The following is a 21,252-nucleotide window of genomic DNA, read 5'->3' as shown; positions in this document are numbered from 1 at the left end:
TCCCAAACATCAGAGAGAAGGGCGTGAATCCTGTCGAGCAGAGTTCCGTACTATTGTACAGATATGTAATTTCCTGTAGAAGGTTGGGATACCGAGCCCTGACTTCTGCAGAGAGACTTTGGAGCATTCCTATCACGGCCTGGTTGGCTCTTTCTCAGAGGCCGTTCCCCTGCGGGTGGTAAGCGGTGGTCATTAATTTTTCGGCATCCATACATGGAACATAACTCATGGAACAGTTGGGATTCGAAGGCAGGGCCTTGATCCGTCAGGGTACCCATAGGGTCGGACAAAGTATTTCATGAAGAGCTCAGCTGTCGCCTTTGCGGTCAGGTTGCATGTTGGGCCCACCACCAGGAACCTGCTGTAGTGGTCCATGATCGCTAAGGTGTACTGGAAGCCATTGTTTCATGTTTCACATGGTCCAATACCACCAGTTCGGCTGCTCGGAATCAGGTGAAGGGAATATTTCTGGAAGTACCCAGCCTGGCGTTTAAAGGTACAACTCACGCAATGACTGCACTATCTTTCAACATCAGCCCACACTCCAATCCAGAAGTACCGCATTCTCAGAGTCGCCTTTGTCTTCTGTGTCCCAAAATGGGCAGACTGGTTGTGATAAGCAGTGAGTAGGAAGCGGGCTCGTTTTTTGGTACCACAATTTGATGGATGGGCTGGTGGGTCCCAGGATCAAGACTAGTGCGGATGACAAGTCCTTGTTGAAGGGTCAAGTGATCCTGGTGTCTCAATAGCTTGACCAACTCTTGATCTGCATTAACTCACTGTACTTTGGTCAACCAACCATTCCGGCAGAGAAGCTCTTTGAGGTTCCTGATCACTGTATTCTCCTTCTGGATCAGTTCCCAATCAACTCCCAATGCATCTTGAGGACTTGGTGCAGATCAGAGGTCTGTGGCGATGGCCACAGGGTCGGAGGTGGTGATAGGTCTCTGCTCCTTAGAAGCCTTGAAGACCATGGTTTCAATATCTTCGGCCCAGTCTCGCTATTCTTCCTCGAGGTCCACCGTTGGCAGGCGGGACAGGGCATCTGCATTGCCGTTGGATTTCCCGCTGTGATACGTCACTGTGTAGGGAAAATTGGCAAGGCATGACAGCCATCTCTGCTCCATCGCTCCCAGCCGGGCCATGGACAGGTGGGCCAAAAGGTTGTTGTTGGTAGCAATTCCAAAAGGGGTGGCAGCCAAGTAGTTTTTGAACTTCTCTGTCATGGCCCAGATCAGGGAAAGCAGCTCCAGTTTGAACATGCTATAGTATTCGTCATTACGTTACATCTTCCTGAGGCCCCGGCTGGCATAGGCATTCACCCTTTCCTGGCCATTCTGCACTTGTAATGGTACAGCTCCCAGGCCACGGTGGCTGGTATCAGTGAAGACCTGGAAGGGCTTCTCGTAGTCAGGGTAGGCCAGGTGTGGTGCCTCGACCAGCGACTGCTTCAGCTGATCAAAAGATGCTTGGTGGTCTTCCATCCATGCGACCACTGCTGTACTTCATCTCTCTTGGCCCGACTTGCCACGCAGGAGTTCATGAAGTGATGCGGCCACTTTGGCAAAGTTTTCAATAAAATGCCGGTAGTACCCAACGAACCCCAGGAAGCGGCGTACATCTTTGACAGTCCTTGTCACTTACCAGTCGTGCAACACTTGAATCTTCTCTGGGTCCGGCTTCACCCCCTCAGCGCTCATGATGTGCCTGAGGTACTGCAAATTTGGCTTCAGGAGGTGGCATTTGGACGGCTTCAACTTCAGGCCACATTGAGTCAGCTGTAAGAACACTTCATCCAGGTGCTTCAGATGGTCCTCATACATCTTTGAGAAGATGATAACGTCATCGAGATACAGGCGGACCATCTCAAAGTTCTGGTGGCCGAAGCAGTGTTCCATGACTCTCTGGAAGGTGGCAGGGGCATTGCAGAGTCCGAACGGCATTCAATCAAATTTGAACAGGCCCATGGGGGTGGTAAAAACCGTTTTCATACACAGTTTCTCCCAGCACATCTTGGAAGTCAACTAGTACCACCCTGGCCACTGGGCAGTTTCAGAACAACCGGATCAGGTAACTGTGTGTGTTTAATGCCCGAACTGGAACTCTTCCATGTTTCACTTTTGCCAGCGTTCTGGCCACTGTGAATGGCTGCTGCCCATTGGGGTCACAGGCTTTGATGACGGCTTCTTAATTCCGCCCACCTGGGCCAATCCTGGCCTTACACCATATCACGTGTTCGGCATTGGGTTGTAGTATAATAGGTTGGCGGTCCGTGATCCTGGCCTTGACCACCTCTCCTTTGTGGTTAGTAAATCGTTTGTGTCCTTCAAGCAGACGCACTGTCTGATACATTGTCTTCCATTCTCTTGGGACGCAGACCTCATCTCGATTCTTATAGTCTCCACCAGCTCGTCTTGACAATTTTTTTAGCACATTCATCCCCAAAATGACAGGAGGCAGGTATCCGTTGCAGGAGGTCATGATCAAACAGCCTTGGTGTTCTAGCTGTGCCTTGCCAATTGATAAATTGGCCTCCCAGTAGCCACGGAATTGAATTGGCTGCCCATTGCTGGCCAGTAAGCTTAGCCAGGTGGTAGGCGGTGTCACGATTTTGCTCTCTTTCCAGTGCCTTTGGAACTGAATGAGTTGAATAGTCATCACCTGTGATCCGGTATCCAAGAGAGCTGTCATTTCCACTCTGTTGACCCTTATCTTCAAGTGGGGACACTTGACAACCTATTGTGGCCACCAATCCTGTGCCGATGGACCTATTTGCGAGGTTCTTCCCGATAGTCGGTCCCTCGCAACGGGGTCATGTTGTTTAAAGGCTCATCTTCACATTTGCGCTTGATATGTCCACTCAACTTGCAACATCGACAGATGGGCCTTCCCTGAGCATCAAACTGATCAGTGGGGTGTCATCCTGAGCCCCGCGGGATATCCCATTGTTGTCTGTTCCTTCTGCCCGAGTTGCGGCGCCATCCTCCGTGTTTAGTCTCAGCCTGTTCCAGACGTATATCTCAGATCTCCTTCAACATTTCCGTTACAGCATTGGTGAGAGCCCCGATCGGACCTTGGCTGGTTTGAACCTGATGGGTGACAATTCAGTTAGACTTTACGTGTACAAGCATCAAACACAGTTGCGTCTCGTTGCACTCTTCATCCTCGGTCAGTTCTGAGGTCGCCCCGTATTCATCTGTGTTCTGGTTCAACCACAATATGTCCATTGAGGTTTCTTTGAATTCGGGGAAGGTGCAGTCGGGTTTCTGTTGTCTCCACATCCTCAGCTGGGCCCTTGTTGCTTCGCTTCTGGCCCCTTCAATAAACAGGTCAGTCAGTGTTTCGTCAACGTGTTCTACTCGCAGAGTTCTAGCTTGAATTGCCTCTTGTAGTCCCAACACAAAATCCTGCAAGGATTCCCATGTTTGCTGTTTCTGGGCGTATTGTCGCCCCTTCAATTCTGCGATGGACTGGGAGTTAAAGATGCTGGGCAGTTTCTTCAGTATCCCTTCTGCTGATTTTCGGTCCATATCCAACCATGATTGGACCTCCCATAGCGCAGAGCCATTTAGTTGGCCGACGACAATCTCTGCCCGCTACTCATCGCTCAGCGTGTATAACCGGAACTTGAATGTAGCTTTTCCTTGAATTTCCTGAAGGAGCTGGTCCCCTGTAAGCTGGTATCACCAGATTATGTTGGAAGCCGTGGGGCCCCAAAGTACTAGGGCATGGTGATCGGTGCAGTTGGCATTACCGCCACTGATGGTGCTGGGTTGGGTGACTCAGACCCTCTTCTGTGGCTCTGGGTTGAGTCCGTGGGCTGTGGTTGTTCTCCCGTGTCTGATGCGTCTTGCGACTTCGACATCTCACTGTTCACAAGGGTATCTGTAACACTGTTCGTAGATGCTAATTTGTAATGTCACCCCTATGATGGTGAGTGTCGTACCTGTATGTTTCTGTGTGACGGCTGACATAGAACTTCCCGCAACTTCTTCCTGCCAGAGCCTGTGACAGAGGAATAGACACCCCATGGAAAGAACCCCACAGAGAAATAATACACAAAATGGCGGTGTTGATAATTTATTATGCAATAATCAACAGGCCGTTGCTATGAATGAGCCTGGGTTGTCACCAGTCAACCATATCATGATTCAACATAAAGACCAAGTTGAATCACACCTTATAACAACATTAAGCTTTCGGTGCACTGTATAACGTTTGAATAAGACACTTGTTATCAGACTATAGCAATAAAGTTCAAGAAATATGTCCGTGTCCTGACTATTTACCATGTAAATGCACCAATAAAGGATAAACTTCCTTCCTTATCAATCACGTGAGAACTGTAATGTCCCCAAAGTAGCATTGGGTTCATTAGGCTCAGTTTAAGCTGCAACGTGAGCTAGTACTGGGCCCAGTATTTGTAATCCTATAGGTAATGTCGTAAAGTGCTTACTAACAAACCAATTCACAAATTTCCAATAGAGGGAACTGTGGAATATGTATTAGCCCAGTGTAGCAATGAACTTCCAACAGAGGGTGCTGTGGGGCTGGTAATTGCACTGTATAATTGCAGCACTTAATCGAAATAAATAAGCGTGGATATCTTAAGCATGTTGCTCTGGCTTAAGCGTGTGGCTCTGGCTAATAGGTGAAAACACAAGCACAGTCTTAACCTGGTCTCCACTGGGCTGTTACTGTAGACACAATCCTTGCTGGGTACTCTAAGCCAGGTACCCGGGTGGCTGCTTGGGATAGGTCTTGGAGGGGAAGGCTGAAGTGGAGCCCCACATGGGATGAAGGGTTGCAGTCACTGGGAGGTCAGCTCAATGGTACTGGCACAGGGGCAGTCTTTCTTGGCAGTCCCCAAACTTGCTTGCAGGTGACAAAAGGGTTTGGGAGGATTGTCAGGGTGGACCCTGCTGAAATGACTTCCCCAAGGGAGTAGACTGTCAGGGAGGGAACAGGATTGAAACCAGGTACCTGGGGATCCGCTGCAGTTGACAGCTCTTGCCGGTCACGTCTCCTTGTGTCAGCCAGGTGTCTCTTGCGCGGTCACCAGGTCAGCAGCTTCCCAGTGCTCTCTGTCGGGGAGGATAATGGTGCTGTCTGCCTGCTCCGGACTCCGCGGCTGCACACTCCATCCTCTCCAGGCTCCTGCCGCTCCTATCTGTGTTGACCACGTTCCTCTCTCTGCGCTCCATCACGTGCCAGGGGCCCGGTTTTCGGCTGCAGTTCCCACTTCATCCTGCATGGCACCCTGTTTCCTCTTCACACATGGCCGACTTGCCCACGCGTGCATTGCTCCTCTCCTTTAAACCGCATCTCGCTACCCTCGCCTCCTCAGCTTTGTGCCATGCGCTCACCAGTAAGGGCGGCTGTTGGACTTCCCGCTCTGTAGGCAGATGGGTCACCCATACCTGAGTTTCAGAGGTATCCAAGTTCTTTCTCCTATGAGCTATGGTTGCCTAGCAGCCAGGGAGGGAGTTTTAACCCCCACAGTCTCTGTGTAACAAGGCTTCACAGGCAGCCTTGGCTGTAGTAATAGGTCCAGGCCCATACAAAGGGGTACCACCCAAGTCAGGGTACCACAGTATCCCACACAAAAAACGGTGCACAATTCTAGTTTTTCCCCTAGATTTTAATACTGTACCCAAGGGCCTGATTCAAAGGTGGATGTAATGCTGATGTTTGCAGCTTCATAAACACACGTCACGATCATTCCGGGGGTGGGGGTGTCTGAGCTTGTGACTGCGAATACATATGCCGTTATAAAGGCTGCAGCTTATCCATCATGCAATACCATCAGGAAGGCATCTGAATGGCTCTAAATTTATTCTGAAGCAGGACAGCGACTCCAAACATACAGCCAAAGTAATTGAAAACTATCTTCGGTGTAAAGAAGAACAAGAAGTCCTGGAATGGATGATATAGCCCCCACAGAGTCCTGATCATCATTGTGTCTGTCTGGGATTACTTGACGAGGCAGAAGGATTTGAGCAAGCCTACATCCACTGAAGATCTGTGGTTAGTTCTCCAAGATGTTTGGAACATCCCCCCCTCCTTCAAAAACTGTGTGCAAGTGTACCTGTATTCAAGTGTACCTAGAAGAATTTATGCTGTTTTGAAGGCAAAGAGTGGTCACACCAAATATTGATTTGATTTAGATTTTTCTTCTGTTCATTCACTTTGCACTTTGTAAATTGATTTAAAAAAAAACTATTAACACTTCTACAGTATGTTTGAAAGCATTCTTACTTTGCAGCATTTATTCCACACCTGCCTAAAACTTTTGCACAGTACAGTAGCATCACCAGAAAAGGAGCATTGGTACCAGATATAACATCAATATTCACAACCCAAACTGTGGTACCAGATATATCACCGCCATGTGGAACCAGAGCAGTGGTACCATGTATATTGCCAACACACAGAAACAGAGTAGTAGTACCAGATATAACACCACCATTCAAAATCCGAGCAGTGATACTAGGTCCTGTATATCACAACACACAGAACCAGAGCTGTGGGATTAGATAGAACACCAACACACAGAACTAGGGTAGCCATACCAGATATAACACCAACACACTGCACTATGGGCAGTGGTACCAGAAATAATACCATCTTACAGAACCAGAACAGTGGTACCAGATATAACACCACAATATTCACGGTCAAGTCATATTATTCTGACCACCTCCTACATTTGACATCGGCAGCGCGTAGCCCATGAAGTACGTCACGTATCGTGCACTGGCTTGGTGGGTGCGATAGGCCATCTGCACACATATCACTCGTTGCTGTCATGGGTAAAAGGGGCGATTTATCCGAGTTGAAAAAAGGGATGATTATGGGCTCTCAGGCCAAGGGTGGCAGTATTTACGAATTAGCGCGGTTTGTGAACTGTTCGTGTGCTGCTGCTGTGGTAAAGGTGTATCGTGACTGGTCAAGTGTCACCATTGCGAATAATTGAAAACAGTTGTTACTCTGGCTATTAGCTGGTGGTCATAATAATGTGACTCAACCATGCAAAACCAGAGCATTGGTACCAGATATAATACCACCATGCAGAACCAGAGCAGTGGTAGTACCAGCTCTTTGAACAATGCACAGAACCAGAGCAGTGGTACCAGGTATATTACTCACAGAGCCAGACCACTGGTACCAGCTCTATTACCAAAACACAGAACCAGAGCAGTAGTACCAGCTCTATGACCAACACACAGAACCAGAGCAGTAGTACCAGCTCTATCACCAACGCATAGAACCAGAGCAGTGGTAGCTGTTATGCCAACAACACACAGAACCAGATCAAATGCTCCAGATATAACACCAAAATATTTAACCAGTGATGTCACATAATTTATAAGCTCAGAACGCAGAATCATAGTAATGATACTGGCAGGGGCGTTTAAGAAAGGAGAGGGCCCATGTGCAGGCTACATGCAAGCCCCCTCCTTTCTGGCAGTGCAGTAGACTCTAGCTTTGTACAAGAGTCTACTGTGCTGGTCTCCAGGGACCTGGCATCTGCAAATTTTTCCGGCGGATATTTCTTTGCATATGTGGAAATCAACGGGAAAATGATTTCCGTCTGCAGAGACAGTCACAGAGGGACTCCATACTTTTATGGGTGTTCGGTGTGGGCAGTCTTGGACCCAAGGGGTCTACCGCACACCTTGCACCCATTATAGATACACCAATAGATACTAGGCATAATACCAACACACAGAACCAGAGTAGTGGCCCTCCACACAGAAAAAGTCTTATTAGGTGTAACACAAACAGACAGATACAGAGCAGTGGTACCATGCATAATACCAACATACAGTACATACCTACATAACAAAAGCAATGTTACTGGGTATGAGACCAAAACACAGAACAAGAGCAGTGGTACTAGGTATGAGACTAACATACAGAACAAGAGCAATGGTACGAGGTATGAGAATAACACAGAACAAGAGTAATGGTACTAGGTATGAGACCAAAACATAGGACAAGAGCAATGGTGCTAGGTATGAGACTAACACAGAACAAGAGTAATGGTACTAGGTATGAGACTAACACAGAACAAGAGTAATGGTACTAGGTATGAGACCAAAACATAGAACAAGAGTAATGGTACTAGGTATGAGACTAACACAGAACAAGAGTAATGGTACTAGGTATGAGACCAAAACATAGAACAAGAGCGGTGGTACTAGGTATGAGACCAATACACAGAACAAGAGTAATGGTACTATGTATGAGACCAACACAGAAGAAGAGCAATGGTACTAGATATGAGACAACATAAAGCACAAGAGCAGAGGTACTAGCTATGAGACTGAGACAAAGAACAAGGGCAGTGGTACTAGGTATTGAGACAAACACACTGAACAAAGGCAATGCTACTAGGTATGAGACCAACATACAGAACAAAAGTAATGGTACTAGGCATGAGACCAACATACAGAACACAGCAATGCTAGTAGGTATGAGACCAACATACAGAACAAAAGTAATGGTACTAGGCATGAGACCAACATACAGAACACAGCAATGCTACAAGGTATGAGGCCAACATGCAGAACAAGAGGAATGGTACTAAGGATGACACTGACACACAGAACAAGATCAATAGTACTAGGTATGAGACCGACATACAGAACACGAGCAATGCTATTAAGTATGAGAGACGGACCTACAGAACAGGAGCACTGTTAATAGGTATGAGACCGACATACAGAGCAAGAGCAATAGTACTAGGTATGAGAATGACATACAGAGCAATAGCAGTGGTACTAGGTATGAGACTGACATACAGGGCAAGAGCAGTGGTACTAGGTATGAGACTGACATACAGAGCAAGAGCAGTGGTACTAGGTATGAGACTGACATACAGAGCAAGAGCAGTAGTACTAGGTATGAGACAAACACACAGAACAAGAGCAGTGCTACTAGGCATGAGACCAATACAGTATATAGTACAAGAGCAGTGGTAGTAATAAACCTTCTATCGGATGAGGTGTGTAATGGGTGGAAACCACCTAACCTTAAACTCTAAAGTAAATGAAGACACTAAGACGTAGATACTGGCAGTGAGAGTGTTATCTATTTATTATGATTAAATATTATTAGTTAAGGATGTGTGGTGGGAAAGAAAGGACAGCCAATAATCAGCCAATCTGCTATGTTCAAACACAACCAACAACAGGCAATGTAGGCAGATAAAGCGCAGAGTGCACAAACACCACTATAAAACCCCTATAAGCAACAAAATGTATCAACTCACTTTCTACCTTAACCACCCACATGTTTGGGTGATGATACTGTCCGCCATAAGGGTGGTACAGCCAACTACCAGTCAACGAAGGGAGCGCACCTCAACTAAACAGTTGCACCCGTACTGCTGACCTGTCATTCTTTTCCGCCACAAAAACAGCAAAGACAAACGCCAACAAAGTGCAAAGGGATGGGAGGGTGGGAAACCTGGAAACAAAGAGGCTTTGTCATTCATCACCAGCCCCTTAAATAAACAGCCAACAAATCCACGCCCCCTACAAAGTATAGGCTACTCAGACTTGTGACCAGCACTTATGCCAGCCCCCATCCTAGAGGTTTAACCACCTCTTTTTTTATTCACTCATTTGGTACTACAATTACTGGTAGTATACACTCGATTCTTTCTTATACAATACCTCCTTCTTTTATAAAGCGAACTTGGAACTTCCTAATGGTAGCAAAAGCAGAAGGGGGGGGGGGTGTAAGAGCCCCCAATTTTTATTTAAAAAAAAGGTAAATTAGGACAGGATATTACAGTACATACAGGTGTTATGCAAATATGTTGTGTGTTCTTTCACTTTGGGGGGAATGCATCAACCTCTATAAAGCAGATTGGTTGCTATGGGCAACTTCTCCACTCTTTCTGCAAGGTTTGATGCATCTTCCCTGATATGTGATTCCTGAATAGAGAATATTGGAATTCTATAATAGAAGAAATATATGAAAGATATAGTGGAGCTAAGAGTGTACTATTAGCCATTATTTTATTGATGAAAGCAAGCATAAAGCTAGAAGGGCTTTCCTAGATGATGGATTACTATTGATTCAGTGGATCACTATCCCCATTTCCAGGATTAAAGACATTGGTTTTCTACACACCTTTTCCTGCAGTTTTTACATTTTTACACAAATTCACTCAGGGTTATATATAGTATGGTATGGAACATATTACACTATGTATCATTATTTATTTTACATGCATTCTGACTGAAACATTATATAAACAGATTTGGAAGATTTAAGCAAGATTGAACTGGGACGTTCCCATCGGCCCCACTCACTGAAGGACTCACTCCCTTTTCCTTAGGGTGGGGCCTACAGCGGGCGGTCAGTGCAGGTGCAGCTGGTGGGACCCATGCTCAGAGGCATGCCATAAGCCAGCACATTCATCCACCATGCCAGTTATTTAAAGAACCGCATAATCATGTGACCAGGGTGCAAACATATGATACTTCTATCTGGGGATGCCGGAGATCTACTTGTGCTGTTCTTCGAGAAAACACGTGGGGGCCAGATACAGAGTCTGACGATGCTGTCACCACTTCAGAATATTTTGCCGTTGTCGCATTGGGACTTTATGCCAATGCTCACCTCTCCCGGTCACATGCAATGGGAGCCGCGCTGCAGCAGGGAGAGAAGACACCAGGCTGCCGGGGCAGGAATGATTCACGCTGCCGGCGGAGGAGTGCTGCTGTGCATGCGGCTTCCTCCCCCTTCCTCTCAGGCAGCACGGTCGGGGACTGAGTCAAGCAATCTCCAGAAAGCCGATTATATAATACTGGCCATTAACATAAAGGGGCGTGCACATACATTGGGAACCAATCAGTGCCATGTAACAAGCATATAATGATCCAAGGACTCAAGACTTGTAATCCTAGAAAAAGGCAGATTGCTGAAACGCGTTGGAGGACTTGTCTCACTACACACTGCCTTCTACAGACACCTCTCCCCGGCTGGAGAGAGGTATCCCCGAGCAACAGGGGCTAATTGAACACTCCCGCTCACGTGACACATCACGTGAGCGGCAAAGCAGGAAGTCACAGACGGGACCCGGCGGAGAAAGGAGGAAAGCGGCGGCCGCTGACCGACCACGGGGACCGAGACGAGACGGCCTGAACATCGAAGGACACCGGAGGACTCGGGAACGGAAGCTGAGCCGGCACAGGCGCGCGGAACGCACCCCCGGCGGTAAGTGTAAGAACCAAGCCCGTACCCCCGATTCCTCATTTGGTGCACACAGGGAGGTCTGACAAGCGGGACGCCGCAAACTGTCACACACCCCACCACGACTGATACTTACCTAGTTTCAGAGTCACATAGGTGATACCATACCTATGGTAAAGGTGCACCCTTGGGCATACCTGACATTCATCCCGCAAGGGACCTCTGAACATTAGGACTCCTAAGGACATAACACTGACACAGACATTGTGCCAGATTTACGGAGAGGCACATACTTTTACCCACCACTCTTATTATTAATTCTAGAAGTTTTGAGCAGAAGTGTACCATTCAGGAGGGTACACTGAAAAGGGTGGTCTGCATGACACACCTGACAGTGGGAACATACCACCCTAATAAACATCATTAGATTACGACATATGGTCATTTGTGAACACTATCATACATCAAATTGTCACATCACTTTCTTCCCATTTTTTTTCATCCCTGCTTTCTCCATCCCTTTCCATCTTCACCCTTTCTCTCACATTCCTTCTCTCCCACAAGTGCGCTGACCTCACCATTGCTTAACATTAGTACGGAGGTAGGACACCTCTAGGCCTAGCAGCACTAACCCCCCATCCCAGTGAGCGCAGTCTCTCTCCAATTATCTACGAATACTAATCTCCAGCCTCTGCCTCCAGCAGCAGCTCTCCTGGCAGCAACGAAGGCTGGAGATTGCTTAACTCAGTCTCCGACCGTGCTGCCTGAGAGGAGGGGGGAGAAAGCCGCATGCACAGCCACACTCCTCCCCCAGCAGCATGGATCGCTCCTGCCCCAGCAACCTGAAGAATGGCGACAGAGCGGTGCAGAGCTACGGCCGGGGGGCCCCTTAAGACAGGTGGGCCCGGGGTACTGATCCCCTGGGCACCTCCCTTAATTTGGCTCTGCCCGCAATACTCCTATACAGTGAGGTGTATGGCTGGGGAGGCACACATGGGGATGGGTCTGAATGCTGGGAGCCTGTCTCACCCCCTACTCACTGTAACTCTCACCTCACTACACTAAGTTACAGTGTCCATTGAGTTTCCTACCTGCATCCCTGTCTTTTTCTTGCTGCTGCTGACTGAGCTCCGTCTACAGTGCACTTCCTGGTCACATGACAAGTGTCCATCAGTGCACAAGGCCCGCCCCCACACTTAGAGGCATGCCTCTATTAGTTCCCTTTCTGTGCAGCTTTACTGCCCATGGTGTGGCCCCACCCCCAGCTCTGCAAAGCAGAGTCTGACTATAGAACTGAGGCAGAGCTGTTGCTGTCTCATCTCTCGTCTCCCTGCAGCTCCAGGGATCTCCGCAAAGCTGGTGAGAATTATCTATAAAAGGGATTACTATAAACAAAGAAGATCTTCTTTGTATTATTCTAGTAATTTTTATATAAAATCCCAGAAGTTTGACAGGGAGTATGACAGAGGATTCTCTGCCTCTCCTGCCTACCCTGACTGCACGTCCCTGCTCCCATAAGATGCCCCAGGAATGCCCAATACATTTCTTGGACTGTGCTTCTCAATAGCTACTGTGACTCTGTGCACAGAGCCATCTTTTTGTATGGGCTCAATGGGCACTTGTCCAAGGGCTCCAGGAGTATAAGGGTCCTAGGCTGATAGCTTGTGGTCCCCTCTTTCCAGGGGTCAAAATCAGCTCCGGGGAACCAGAGATATCCGACTTCAAAGCAGTGGTCCCCATCCAAGCCTGTTAATTGCTCTCCCCTGGCAGATATCTCTAGTTCTGTCTGACTTGTCTTAGAGTTTTTCTGAGGGTATATTCTAAAAGCTGGGACTCTCCCCTTTTGGTGGACACTGGCGGGTTATCTCTACTATGCCCAGAAACAGAGATATCAGCCTTCAAGCAGCTGGTCCGTGCTCCAGCTCCACACGCCTGGTATGCAGTTTTATATTTTCGTTAGAGGATTGCTCTGGCTTCTAAACTGTGATCCCCAAGTCCCCAGTACCTCCTGAAAGGTGGGACGTGCTCAGAGGCGGAACTACCACCAGTGCAACCAGTGCGTTGCACTGGGGCCCGCCTCTGTCCAGGGGCCCAAAGCATGTAATGAGTCAAACTGACTCATTACATGCCGCTGTGTGCTGCGGGCAACCGCTGCCCGCAGCACACAGCCGCCCGGACAGGAGAGAAGAACAGCGCACTGAGCGCAGCGGCACGGGGGTAAGGAGGAGGAGGGAGGTGGAGGAGGGAGCCGCAGCAGCGCTTTGTTACTGGTGGAGGCGCTGCTGCTGCTGCCCCTCTGCTTCACTATAGGCTGTCTTCCGAGAACAGCCTATAGTGAAGCAGAGGGGCAGCAGCAGCAGCGCCTCCACCAATAACACAGCGCTGCTGCGGCTCCCTCCTCCACCTCCCTCCTCCTTCTTCTCTACTGCCCGGGAATCGTCAGAAGCTGCACCGAGGAGCCTGAGCCAGCGGAGAGGGTAAGTATAATTCTTCTTTCCTTCTGTCTCTTTCTTTCTTTCTTTCTTTCTTTCTTTCTTTCTTTCTTTCTTTCTTTCTTTCTTTCTTTCTTTCTTTCTTTCTTGGGACTGCCTGCCGCAATGTGTAAAAATGGGGAATCTGCCTGCCGCAATGTGTAAAAAGGGGTAATCTGCCTGCCGCAATGTGTAAAAAGGGGGAATCTGCCTGCCGCAATGTGTAAAAATGTTGAATCTGCCTGCCGCAATGTATAAAAATGGGGAATCTGCCTGCCGCTATGTGTAAAAATGGGGAATCTGCCTGCCGCAATGTGTAAAAATGGGGAATCTGCCTGCCGCTATGTGTAAAAATGGGGAATCTGCCTGCCGCAATGTGTAAAAAGGGGGAATCTGCCTGCCGCAATGTGTAAAAAGGGGGAATCTGCCTGCCGCAATGTGTAAAAAGGGGGAATCTGCCTGCCGTAATGTGTAAAAAGAGGGACGCTGTCTGCCGTAATGTGTAACAAGGGCACGCTGTCTGCCATAATGTGTAAAAAGGGGACGCTGTCTGCCGTAATGTGTAAAAAGGGCATGCTGTCTGCCGTTATGTGTAAAAAGTGTATGCTGTCTGCCGTAATGTGTAAAAAGGGGACGCTGTCTGCTGTAATGTGTAAAAAGGGGACGCTGTCTGCCATTATGTGTAAAAAGGGTACGCTGTCTGCCGCTATGTGTAACAAGGGCACGCTGTCTGCCGTTATGTGTAAAAAGGGGATGCTGTCTGCCGTAATGTGTAAAAAGGGGACGCTGTCTGCCGTAATGTGTAAAAAGAGGAATCTGTCCGCCGTAAGGTGTAAAAGGGTCTCTACCTGGTGTAGTGGTGCTACTGTGCGGCGTAATTTGAATAATGGAGACTACTGTGCACCGTTTTATGAATTGGTATTATTTTGTGGTCACACCCCTTCCCCACGAAGCCACGCCACTATGTATTTTTGCGCACACCTACGGTTTTGCATGCAGGGGTGGGGCTCCCATGCCGTTTCTTGCACACAGTGCTAAAATGTATAGTTACGGCACTGTTGCTAGGTATCCATTTCTCTGGCCCTGAGCAGGTCCCCCTCACCTGATCCTCTCCAGGGGTGAGGGGATGGACTTGGATGGGATGGGGGGGGGGGCAAAGCATTTTGTCGCACCTGGGCCCACCGCTCGCTAGTTCCGCCACTGGACGTGCTCATTTTTTATCCCATCCAGAGCTAAGAAATCTATTTTTAGAAACTTGAGCTATCTGCAGTCAAGCAAGCTGCCCTCCCACCAGAAAATGCTGAATATTTGCCCACTCCACTATCCACCCCTCCCCTACATATTAAACACCCCCTACCACCCTGGAAGTAATGTACCAGTGCCCCTTCATTCAGTCCAATTCCCATTTCTACAGTGTAGTGTTCTCCCTCCCGCCCCATCTGTGCAGTAAAGGAGTAATTAACAGAAACTACTGCTCCAGGTCCTACATGCTGAGCGGAAAACAGAACAAACCGGGTGGTCTTCAGTATGCCGAATGTCGGGATCCCGGCGCACAGTATACCGGCGCCGGGATCCCGACACCCGGCATACCGACAGCTATTCTCCCTCATGGGGGTCCACGACCCCCTGGAGGGAGAATAAATAGCGTGGCGTGCATAGCGCGCCACTGTGCCTGCAGTGTGGCGAGCGCAGCAAGCCCGCAAGGGGCTCCTTTGCGCTCGCCACACTGTCGGTATGCCGGATGTAGGGCTCCCGGCGCCGGTATGCTGGTCGCCGTGAGCCCCGCCGCCGGTATATCATACTACACCCGAACAAACCCTACCACCCACGGGACAGTAAAGCTTTCGCTGATAGCCCCTCCCACCCCTAGGAGGTCCAGTGCATTGCTGTGCCCAGGGGCCTACACTGCTGTTAAGACGGCCCTGTCTGTGCGAATATCAGCATATGGTCCCACATAGACACACACCCGTAATGTGAAACTGCTGTGACAGATGAGTTATCTCAGGACAATGATCAGCCATGATACTCTTTTACACAGTCAGTATTTATGCATTGATACTACTGTATGCACTGTACATATAGATTGAATGGTCTCCCTCTCTATAACTTCTAACACTAATGTCACAATATATTAATGTGTGTGAAATACTGTAGTGTACAGTGGCTGGATAAATTGTGTTTCTCATATATTGAGTCCGACTGAATAGGAGTTTTACCTAAATAACCACAACTCATTGGCAACTTGCACTATGCAACATAACTTATTTTTACGTACAAATAACAGTATACTAAAGCATCCCATTGTCCTCCATGGGAGTAATTCGTAGTTGATCGCTCGCTAGCAGTTTTTAGCAGCCGTGCAAACGCATTGTCGTCGCCCACTGGGAGTGTATTTTCGCTTTGCAGAAGTGCGAACGCCTGTGCAGCAGTGCGCCTGCAAATTATTTTTGTGCAAAACAAGACCGGCCCTGTAGTTACTCTTCGTGTGTGTTGATTCTAACGATGGAGGGATGGCTTTTGACATGATACAACCGCCCAGCAAACGCCCAGCCACGCCTGTGTTTTTTCTGCCACGCCTGAGTTTTTCCAAATACTCCCTGAGAACGGTCAGTTGCCACCCAGAAACGCCCACTTCATGTCAATCTTCCTGCGTTCGGCCGTGCGACAGGAATGTTCGTTAGACTCTGTGCAAACCCACGGTGCTCATTGTACCTGTACGACGCGCCTGTGCATTGTGGTGCATACGCATGCGCAGAAATGCAGATTTTTAGCCTGATCGCTGCGCTGAGTACAACGGCAGCTAGCGATCAACTCGGAATGACCCCACCCATGTGTCTTGTTTGTCCAATATCTTCCAGACACCCCATCTGCCACACTCTAACCCCCTTCTGCCCGACACTACATCTATCACCCCCAGGAGCTGTTTAACAGAGGTGATGGCTCATGTGCACAGTGGCGTAAGTTCATCCCAGTTGCCCAGAGGCAAGTTAGAGTAATCTGCAGCAGGACAATGACCCCAAACATACAGTTAATGTCATTAAGAACTATCTTCAGCGTAAAGAAGAACAAGGAGTCCTGGAAGTGATGATATGGCCCCCAAAGAGCCCTGATCTCAACATCATCGATTCTGTCTGGGATTACATGAAGAAAGAGAATGATTTGAGCAAGCCTACATCCACAGAAGATCTGTGGTTAGTTCTCCAAGATGTTTGGAACAACCTCTCTGCCGAGTTCTTTCAAAAACTGTGTGCAAGTGTACCTAGAAGAATTTATGCTGTTTTGAAGGAAAAGGGTGGTCACACCAAATATTGATTTGATTTAGAGTTCTGATCATTCACTTTGCATTTTGTTAATTGATAAAAAGATGAAAAGAAAAAATTTACTTTATTCCGTGAGATGAACACGACCCTCTAGTGACTGGTCTCGCCTCTCTGGTGACTGGCCACACCCCCAAAAGCTGTCATATGATTATTAAGCTCGACATATTGTGAACGATAATTAGTCGAACGATTAGCATTCAGTGTATGGACATCAACAATAATCGTTCACACCTACATATTATATTTGGATTTTGAAAAGTACAGTAAGTATTGCACATGTTTTTTTCGGATTAACCATGACGTCAATTATCCAAACAACCACTCATCTTGTTTAGCACTGATAATAGAGGCTCCACTGTAGTTTTTTTTTTTTTACTGCACTGATCTACAATACATTTGTTTTCCTGAAAGGAAGTTTGTAATTGTAATCGCCATGAATTAACTGTGGATTTGTGATATTTTCTGCCAAACACATTTGAGGAGCACACTTCTTTTCTCCAGGGCTATTAATTCACACTGAATAAGGATGGCTTCCAACCATCGATGATTACCACCATTAACTACCGGAGACACACCATTAATGGTTGTTAGTCATCAATCTTTTGTCACCAGTAGTCAATGGTTTTGTCAAGTTTCTCTGCCTTTGAAGTAAAATAGTGCAACAATGGTTCCATCCCCTCGGCACAGTGGATACAGAGCTTAGTCCTGCCTCTGCATAGCGCCACCCTCCTTCTCTTCTTCCCTAATTGGCCATCATCCACCGGGTTCCGCCTCCCACTAGGTCAGAGCTGCTGCTTGCACTGTGTGTGTGATAGCCACTAAAGATACAAACCATCAATGGTTTCCTGAAATCAATGTGGTGACAATCAATACTGGACCCTTTAATAGTCATCCCTAGCATTGAAGATATTAGGCCTTATATAGGATAGTGTAAGGAAGTGCTGGTACTATCACACTTCTTGAAGAAATTAACCCCTTTCTCAAGGTGTATTTGCAGCAAAATAAATGCTGAAAACCTGCACACAGTTTTCATTTGATAGGTTTGAAGAGATAGTTTTTATGAGATCTGGCATCCCGGCAGTCGGAATGCCGATGCTGGAATTTCCGACACTGTTCGGAATGCTGACGCCGGCATCCCGACATGGTTCAAAATGCTGACGCCAGGAACCTGAACGTGGGGGGTTAGGTTTAATCTGCGGGGGGAGGGTTAAGGTTAGGCTGCGGGGAAGGGAGGATTAGGTTTAGGCTGCGGCAAGGGGGGTTAGATTTTCGGCACCACTGGGTGGGGTTAGGGTTAGGCCCTGGGGGTAAGGAGGGTTAGGGGGGTAAGGTGGGAAGCTATGCATACTTATTAGACCAGGATTCTTTGCTTCAGGATCAGGGCAGTCATCAGGGAAGGAATGCAGGGACTGGAGTCCTGGACCCTTATAGAGAGGGGGGCCTACTGCCAATTCCTGGAGAGCTGCACATCGGGCTGATGCGCAGGGATGTCTAAAAACAAGCCTTCCCTATGCATCAGCTCTGCTAATCGTTCCAGTAGGTCCGCAATGCTCCACCTATATGTAATGTCATGATGTGTGTGTGACATCAGGGTGGAGCGGAGTGGCAGAATCTTTTTTTTTTGGGGGGGGGGGGATGAGCCTTTCTATTTTGTCAGTCCCAGGCCCCACAATTTCTGATGGCAGCCCTGTTTCGGGATGCCGGTGTCGGTCATATGACCGACGGCGTCCCATCCACCGGGATATTGTAAGTATCCCAGTTGACAGTTTTTATTGCTATACTGTATAATATAGGTTTGGATTAATATTTTAGAAAGGCACAATAAGATTATATTTAAAAAAACTAATTCTAATTCTAAGGATGGCATTCAATTGTTATATCGTGCCTGATCTCCCGTCCAAACTGATGGGAGATCACGGGAGATATTCAGTTGTTCTTTTTTATTGCGCTGATAGCACTCATTAGTGTTGGGTTTAGCCGTGTAAAGTGGCTAAATCCGATTAAACTAATGGGAACGCTCAAACAGGTAACTTTTGGTTCATTTCAGATCGCCACTCACCGGAGGGAGCGAGCTGAAAGGAGTGCTGACGGGCATGCACGGGTGAGAGGAGGAGGGAAACAATAAGAATTTACTTACCGATAATTCTATTTCTCATAGTCCGTAGTGGATGCTGGGGACTCCGAAAGGACCATGGGGAATAGCGGCTCCGCAGGAGACTGGGCACAAAGTAAAAGCTTTAGGACTAGCTGGTGTGCACTGGCTCCTCCCCCTATGACCCTCCTCCAAGCCTCAGTTAGGATACTGTGCCCGGACGAGCGTACACAATAAGGAAGGATTTTGAATCCCGGGTAAGACTCATACCAGCCACACCAATCACACCGTACAACTTGTGATCTGAACCCAGTTAACAGCATGATAACAGAAGGAGCCTCTGAAAAGATGGCTCACAACAACAATAACCCGATCTTTGTAACAATAACTATGTACAAGTAATGCAGACAATCCGCACTTGGGATGTGCGCCCAGCATCCACTACGGACTATGAGAAATAGAATTATCGGTAAGTAAATTCTTATTTTCTCTAACGTCCTAGTGGATGCTGGGGACTCCGAAAGGACCATGGGGATTATACCAAAGCTCCCAAACGGGCGGGAGAGTGCGGATGACTCTGCAGCACCGAATGAGAGAACTCCAGGTCCTCCTCAGCCAGGGTATCAAATTTGTAGAATTTAGCAAACGTGTTTGCCCCTGACCAAGTAGCTGCTCGGCAAAGTTGTAAAGCCGAGACCCCTCGGGCAGCCGCCCAAGATGAGCCCACTTTCCGTGTGGAATGGGCTTTTACAGATTTTGGCTGTGGCAGGCCTGCCACAGAATGTGCAAGCTGAATTGTACTACAAATCCAACGAGCAATCGTCTGCTTAGAAGCAGGAGCACCCAGCTTGCTGGGTGCATACAGGATAAACAGCGAATCAGATTTTCTGACTCCAGCCGTCCTGGAAACATATATTTTCAGGGCCCTGACTACGTCCAGCAACTTGGAATCCTCCAAGTCCCTAGTAGCCGCAGGCACCACAATAGGCTGGTTTAAGTGAAATGCTGAAACCACCTTAGGAAGAAATTGAGGACGAGTCCTCAATTCTGCCCTGTCCGTATGAAAAATTAGGTAAGGGCTTTTATAGGATAAAGCCGCCAATTCTGAGACACGCCTGGCTGAAGCCAGGGCTAACAGCATTACCACTTTCCATGTGAGATATTTTAAGTCCACAGTGGTGAGTGGTTCAAACCAATGTGATTTTAGGAATCCCAAAACTACATTGAGATCCCAAGGTGCCACTGGAGGCACAAAAGGAGGCTGTATATGCAGTACTCCCTTGACAAACCTCTGAACTTCAGGAACAGAAGCCAGTTCTTTTTGGAAGAATATTGACAGGGCCGAAATTTTAACCTTAATGGACCCTAATTTGAGGCCCATAGACAGTCCTGTTTGCAGGAAATGCAGGAACCGACCCAGTTGAAATTCCTCTGTAGGGGCCTTCCTGGCCTCGCACCACGCAACATATTTACGCCAAATACGGTGATAATGTTGTATGGTTACATCCTTCCTGGCTTTGATCAGGGTAGGGATGACTTCATCCGGAATGCCTTTTTCCTTCAGGATCCGGCGTTCAACCGCCATGCCGTCAAACGCAGCCGCGGTAAGTCTTGGAACAGACATGGTCCCTGCTGGAGCAGGTCCTTTCTTAGAGGTAGAGGCCACGGGTCTTCCGTGAGCATCTCTTGAATTTCCGGGTACCAAGTCCTTCTTGGCCAATCCGGAGCCACGAGTATAGTCTTTACTCCTCTCCTTCTTATGATTCTCAGTACTTTTGGTATGAGAGGAAGAGGAGGGAACACATACACTGACTGGTACACCTACGGTGTTACCAGAGCGTCCACAGCTATTGCCTGAGGGTCCCTTGACCTGGCGCAATATCTGTCCAGTTTTTTGTTGAGGCGGGACGCCATCATGTCCACCTTTGGTTTTTCCCAACGGTTCACAATCATGTGGAAGACTTCTGGGTGAAGTCCCCACTCCCCCGGGTGAAGATCGTGTCTGCTGAGGAAGTCTGCTTCCCAGTTGACCACTCCCGGAATGAACACTGCTGACAGTGCTATCACATGATTCTCCGCCCAGCGAAGAATCCTTGCCACTTCCATCATTGCCCTCCTGCTTCTTGTGCCGCCCTGTCTGTTTACGTGGGCGACTGCC

This window comes from Pseudophryne corroboree, chromosome 2 (assembly GCF_028390025.1).
Source record: "Pseudophryne corroboree isolate aPseCor3 chromosome 2, aPseCor3.hap2, whole genome shotgun sequence".
NCBI classification, from domain to species: domain Eukaryota; kingdom Metazoa; phylum Chordata; class Amphibia; order Anura; family Myobatrachidae; genus Pseudophryne; species Pseudophryne corroboree.
Note: the sequence above shows the minus strand (reverse complement) of the source record.